This window comes from Lampetra planeri, unplaced genomic scaffold (assembly GCF_965212315.1).
Source record: "Lampetra planeri unplaced genomic scaffold, kcLamPlan1.2.h2 scaffold_1775, whole genome shotgun sequence".
In the NCBI taxonomy this organism is placed as follows: Eukaryota; Metazoa; Chordata; class Hyperoartia; order Petromyzontiformes; family Petromyzontidae; genus Lampetra; species Lampetra planeri.
The window spans coordinates 5,355-12,500 of NW_027614513.1; positions in this window are offsets into that span (position 1 = coordinate 5,355).

Genomic DNA, 7,146 nt, shown 5'->3' on the forward strand with positions numbered 1-7,146 from the left:
TCTCAAATTGTCCCCCACTTTTGATGGTTCACTTCTGGGTGCCTTTTGGTCATTCCCGGTGTTCCTGCGGCTCGTGCAGCTCGCTGCGGGACTTCTGGAACTCCATCCTGGGTAGGATTTTTAATCAATTTCGGACCTTTTTCCAACTTTTTCTCAAATTGTCCCCCACTTTTGATGGTTCACTTCTGGGTGCCTTTTGGTCATTCCCGGTGTTCCTGCGGCTCGTGCAGCTCGCTGCGGGGCTTCTGGAACTCCATCCTGGGTAGGATTTTTAATCAATTTCGGACCTTTTTCCAACTTTTTCTCAAATTGTCCCCCACTTTTGATGGTTCACTTCTGGGTGCCTTTTGGTCATTCCCGGTGTTCCTGCGGCTCGCGCAGCTCGCTGCGGGGCTTCTGGAACTCCATCCTGGGTAGGATTTTTAATCAATTTCGGACCTTTTTCCAACTTTTTCTCAAATTGTCCCCCACTTTTGATGGTTCACTTCTGGGTGCCTTTTGGTCATTCCCGGTGTTCCTGCGGCTCGTGCAGCTCGCTGCAGGGCTTCTGGAACTCCATCCTGGGTAGGATTTTTAAACAATTTGGCACTTTTTCCTCCTTTTCCTCCATTTTTCCCCCACTTTCGCTGGTTCACTTCTGGGTGCCTTTTGGTCATTCCCGGTGTTCCTGCGGCTCGTGCAGCTCGCTGCGGGACTTGTGGAACTCCATCCTGGGTAGGATTTTTAAACAATTTGGTACTTTTTCCTCCTTTTCCTCCATTTTTTCCCCCACTTTCGCTGGTTCACTTCTGGGTGCCTTTTGGTCATTCCCGGTGTTCCTGCGGCTCGTGCAGCTCGCTGCGGGACTTGTGGAACTCCATCCTGGGTAGGATTTTTAAACAATTTGGTACTTTTTCCTCCTTTTCCTCCATTTTTCCCCCACTTTCGCTGGTTCACTTCTGGGTGCCTTTTGGTCATTCCCGGTGTTCCTGCGGCTCGTGCAGCTCGCTGCGGGACTTGTGGAACTCTACCCTGGGTGGGATCATATGATTTTCAACCCATTTTGGACCTTTTTTCCCGACTTTCCCTCCATTTCCCTCCCACTTTCGATGGTCCACTCCTGGGTGTCTTTTGGTCATTCCCGGGACCCGGGAAGCCTCGGGCCTGCGGCGGGACTTGTGGATCTCCATGCTGGGCATGATTTTATGAGTTTTCTGGACTTTCTCTTCCCCGGGACCCGGGAGGCACGCGGCTGGACGTTATGCCCCCTAAAATCCCTCCTTTGCTCGTAAGGCCAATTTTCCTCCGGATTTACTCTCTATAGACCCCAAGGAAAAAAATACCCGACCGGCGTCCATTTTTGACATCGGTCTCCAATCTAGGGCACGCGGGCCGAAAGCGGTACGCCGGTTCCGAAATCCGGCCCCCGCATTTTTTGGGTATTTTTTGAAAAAAATGGCATTTTTGGGACCGGGGGGACTTGCTGGACTCAGTCCCGGGTGCGGATTTTGAAAACTTTGAGGACTTTTGGATTTTCCCCCAGCTTTTCTCCCCCACTTGCAGTTTGACTTTGCGGGGTGCGTTACGGGCTGTGCCGGGCGTCCCTGGACTCGGGTGGCCAGCTGCGGGGCTGGTGGGGGACTGATTTTTGAACACTTTGAGGACTTTTGGCTACTATGCCAGCTTTTCTCCCCCACTTGCAGTGTGACTTTGCGGGCCTTGTTACGGAGGTGCCGGGCTTCCCTGGACTCGGGTGGCCAGCTGCGGGACTCGTGGGACTGATTTTGGAACACTTTGAGGACATTTAACTTCTTTCCCAGCTTTTTTCCCCTCCACTTCCAGTTTGACTTTGCGGGGTGCGTTATGGACGTGCTGGGCATCCCGGAACTCGGGCGGCCGGCTGCGGGACATTTTGCCCTCCTCCAAACCCCAGCCCTCTTTGTTTATCATGCCTATTTTCTGCTGGACACACACCCTCTCTTTTGAGCTGCCTCTTTTTTTAAATTTGGATATGATTTATTGATGAATGGATTTGTTTTCCCCTTTTTAAATGATGGTTGATGTCTACCTTTTTAATACTTGCTTCTGGCTGCAGCCGAGACTTACAGTGTGATGCATCCAACCCCAACCCTGGTTTTTGTTTCCCTTAAAAACTTGGGGAAATGGACAGCTTTTTGGGGGGGCACTTCCAGCAAATGGAGGGGACCTATTTGGAATTCCCCACCCGGGTGGAGATCCACGGCGAGCCGGCCTTCCTAAAGGGACAGCAACATGGACACTCTGCCATCATTGCAGCTTCTTTTTTTTTTTGGGGCACTCTGTCATATTTCCAGCTTTTTTTCGTGCTGACTTCCAGCAAATAGAGGGACCTGTTTTGAATTCCCTACCCGGGTGTAGATCCACGGCAAGCCGGCCTTCTTAAAGGGACAGGCACCCCCCTGTCCCTTGACACCTGCTTCCCTCCTCGGCGTCACCGAAATCCCACAAAATGACTGAAAATAGGACCCCAAATGACATCACTCGGTCCGGTTCTTTGGGTCTCACTCGGGGGCTTCTTTGACTCTGGAAGGCATGGTGAACCAAAAGTAGACACTTGGAAAAAATCCCCACTTTACAAGTTGACACTTTGAAAAAAAATCCCGACTATATAAGTTGACACTTGGAAAAAATCCCCACTTTATAAGTTGACACTTGGAAAAAATCCCGACTTTATAAGTTGACACTTAGAAAAAATCCCCACTTTATAAGTTGACACTTAGAAAAAATCCCGACTTTATAAGTTGACACTTAGAAAAAATCCCCACTTTATTTTGGAAAGGTTGGTACACCAAAAGTGGACACTTAGAAAAAATCCCCACTTTATTTTGGAAAGGTTGGTACACCAAAAGTGGACACTTAGAAAAAATCCCCACTTTATTTTGGAAAGGTTGGTACACCAAAAGTGGACACTTAGAAAAAATCCCGACTTTGACTTTCGCAGGTCTATTACACTAAAAGTTGACACTCTGTCATATTTCCAGCTTTTTTTTGTGCTGACTTCCAGCAGATAGAGGGACCTATTTTGAATTCCCTACCCTGGTGCAGAACCACGGCAAGCCGGCCTTCCTAAAGGCACAGGCACATGGACACTCTGCCATAAGTGCAGCTTTTTCTTCTAAGGGTGCAGCGGCGGCGGAAGTCCACCGGAGGGCTCCAAATCCCCGCTTTCCTTTTTAGGCTTAAAGTGGCTTTTCCCTCCTTAAAAACTTGGGGAAATGGACAGCTTTTTGGGGGGGCACTTCCAGCAAATAGAGGGACCTATTTGGAATTCCCCACCCGGGTGGAGATCCACGGCAAGCCGGCCTTCTTAAAGGGACAGGCACATGGACACTCTGCCATCATTGCAGCTTCTTCTTTTTTTTTTTCCCCTGTCATATTTCCAGCTTTTTTGTGCTGACTTCCAGCAAATAGAGGGACCTGTTTTGAATTCCCTACCCGGGTGTAGATCCACGGCAAGCCGGCCTTCTTAAAGGGACAGGCACCCCCCCTGTCCCTTGACACCTGCTTCCCTCCTCGGCGTCACCGAAATCCCACAAAATGACTGAAAATAGGACCCCAAATGACATCACTCGGTCCGGTTTTTTGGGTCTCACTCGGGGGCTTCTTTGACTCTGGAAGGCATGGTGAACCAAAAGTGGACACTTGGGAAAAAAATCCCCACTTTACAGGTTGACACTTGGAAAAAAATCCCCACTTTATAAGTTGACACTTAGAAAAAATCCCGACTATATAAGTTGACACTTAGAAAAAATCCCCACTTTATTTTGGAAGTGTTGGTACACCAAAAGTTGACACTTAGAAAAAATCCCGACTTTATTTTGGAAGGGTTGGTACACCAAAAGTTGACACTTAGAAAAAATCCCGACTTTATTTTGGAAGGGTTGGTACACCAAAAGTTGACACTTAGAAAAAATCCCGACTTTATTTTGGAAGGGTTGGTACACCAAAAGTTGACACTTAGAAAAAATCCCAACTTTTACACTTAGAAAAAATCCAGCTTTTTGTTGCTGACTTCCATCAAATAGAGGGACTTTTTCCATGTTTCTTAACCGGGTGTCGATCCAAGGCGGGTGGGCCTTCTGGAAGCGACACCCTCCTTGACACTTAGAAAAAATCCAGCTTTTTGTTGCTGACTTCCATCAAATAGAGGGACTTTTTCCATGTTTCTTAACCGGGTGTCGATCCAAGGCGGGTGGGCCTTCTGGAAGCGACACCCTCCTTGACACTTAGAAAAAATCCAGCTTTTTGTTGCTGACTTCCATCAAATAGAGGGACTTTTTCCATGTTTCTTAACCGGGTGTCGATCCAAGGCGGGTGGGCCTTCTGGAAGCGACACCCTCCTTGACACTTAGAAAAAATCCAGCTTTTTGTTGCTGACTTCCATCAAATAGAGGGACTTTTTCCATGTTTCTTAACCGGGTGTCGATCCAAGGCGGGTGGGCCTTCTGGAAGCGACACCCTCCTTGACACTTAGAAAAAATCCAGCTTTTTGTTGCTGACTTCCATCAAATAGAGGGACTTTTTCCATGTTTCTTAACCGGGTGTCGATCCAAGGCGGGTGGGCCTTCTGGAAGCGACACCCTCCTTGACACTTAGAAAAAATCCAGCTTTTTGTTGCTGACTTCCATCAAATAGAGGGACTTTTTCCATGTTTCTTAACCGGGTGTCGATCCAAGGCAGGTGGGCCTTCTGGAAGCGACCCTCTCCTTCACACTTAGAAAAAATCCAGCTTTTTGTTGCTGACTTCCATTAAATAGAGGGACTTTTTTCATTTTTCTTAACCGGGTGTCGATCCAAGGCAGGTGGGCCTTCTGGAAGCGACACCCTCCTTGACACTTAGAAAAATTCCAGCTTTTTGTTGCTGACTTCCATTAACTAGAGGGACTTTTTTCATTTTTCTTAACCGGGTGGTGATCCAAGGCAGGTGGGCCTTCTGGAAGCGACACCCTCCTTGACACTTAGAAAAAATCCAGCTTTTTGTTGCTGACTTCCATCAAATAGAGGGACTTTTTTCATTTTTCTTAACCGGGTGTCGATCCAAGGCAGGTGGGCCTTCTGGAAGCGACACCCTCCTTGACACTTAGAAAAATTCCAGCTTTTTGTTGCTGACTTCCATTAACTAGAGGGACTTTTTTCATTTTTCTTAACCGGGTGGTGATCCAAGGCAGGTGGGCCTTCTGGAAGCGACACCCTCCTTGACACTTAGAAAAAATCCAGCTTTTTGTTGCTGACTTCCATCAAATAGAGGGACTTTTTTCATTTTTCTTAACCGGGTGTCGATCCAAGGCAGGTGGGCCTTCTGGAAGCGACACCCTCCTTGACACTTAGAAAAAATCCAGCTTTTTGTTGCTGACTTCCATTAACTAGAGGGACTTTTTTCATTTTTCTTAACCGGGTGGTGATCCAAGGCAGGTGGGCCTTCTGGAAGCGACACCCTCCTTGACACTTAGAAAAATTCCAGCTTTTTGTTGCTGACTTCCATTAACTAGAGGGACTTTTTTCATTTTTCTTAACCGGGTGGTGATCCAAGGCAGGTGGGCCTTCTGGAAGCGACACCCTCCTTGACACTTAGAAAAAATCCAGCTTTTTGTTGCTGACTTCCATCAAATAGAGGGACTTTTTTCATTTTTCTTAACCGGGTGTCGATCCAAGAATGGTGGGCCTTCTGGAAGTGACACCCTCCTTGACACTTAGAAAAATTCCAGCTTTTTGTTGCTGACTTCCATCAAATAGAGGGACCTATTTGGAATTCCCCACCCGGGTGGAGATCCACGGCAAGCCGGCTTTCCTAAAGGGACAGGCACATGGACACTATTCGCAGCTTCTTTTTTTTTTTTTGGCACTGACTTCCAGCTAAGGGTGCAGCGGCGGCGGAAGTCCACCGGAGGGCTCCAAATCCCCGCTTTCCTTTTCAGGCTTAAAGTTGCCTTTCCCTCTTTAGAGCCTTGGGCAAATGTACAGCTATATTTTGTGCTGACTTCCAGCAAATAGAGGGACCTATTTTGAATTCCCTACCCGGGTGTAGATCCACGGCAAGCCGGCCTTCTTAAATGGACAGGCACCCCCCTCCCGGAACACCTGCTTCGCTCCTCGGCGTCACCGAAATCCCACAAAATGACTCAAAATAGGGCCCCAAATGACATCACTCGGCCCGGTTGTTTAGGTCTCACTCTGGGGCTTCTATGACCCTGGAGGGCATGGTACAGCAAAAGTGGACACTTAGAAAAAATCCCGACTTTTAAAAGTTGACACTTAGAAAAAATCCCGACTTTATTTTGGAAGGGTTGGTACGCGAAAAGTTGACACTTAGAAAAAATCCCGACTTTGTTTTGGAAGTGTTGGTACTCCAAAAGTTGACACTTAGAAAAAATCCCGACTTTGTTTTGGAAGGGTTGGTACTCCAAAAGTTGACACTTAGAAAAAATCCCGACTTTGTTTTGGAAGGGTTGGTACTCCAAAAGTTGACACTTAGAAAAAATCCCGACTTTGTTTTGGAAGGGTTGGTACTCCAAAAGTTGACACTTAGAAAAAATCCCGACTTTGACACTTAGAAAAATTCCAGCTTTTTTTCCCTCTGACTTCCATTAAATAGAGGGACTTTTTTCATGTTTCTTAGCCGGGTGTCGATCCAAGGCGGGCGGGCCTTCTGGAAGCGACACCCTCCTTGACACTTTGTCATATTTTCAGCTTTTTTGTGCTGACTTCCATTCAATAGAGGGACTTTTTTCATGTTTCTTAACCGGAATGTGATCCAAGGCGGGTGGGCCTTCTGGAATGGACACCCGCCTGGACACTTAGGGTTAGGGTTAGGGTTAGGGTTGGGATTAGGGTTAGGGTTAGCGGGGCGTTCTTGAAGGGACTCCCTCCGGAACACCTTGTCATATTTCCAGCTTTTTTCCTCTGACTTCCATCAAATAGAGGGACTACTTTTGACTTATCGACCCGGCTGGTGATCCAAGGCCGGGGGGCCTCCTGGAAGGGACCCCCGCCTGGACACCTAGGGTTAGGGTTAGGGTTAGGGTTGGGATTAGGGTTAGGGTTAGGGTTAGGGTTAGCCAGCTTTTTGTTGCTGACGGCGGGTGGGCCTTCTGGAAGCGACACCCTCCTAGATACTCTGTCATATTTGCA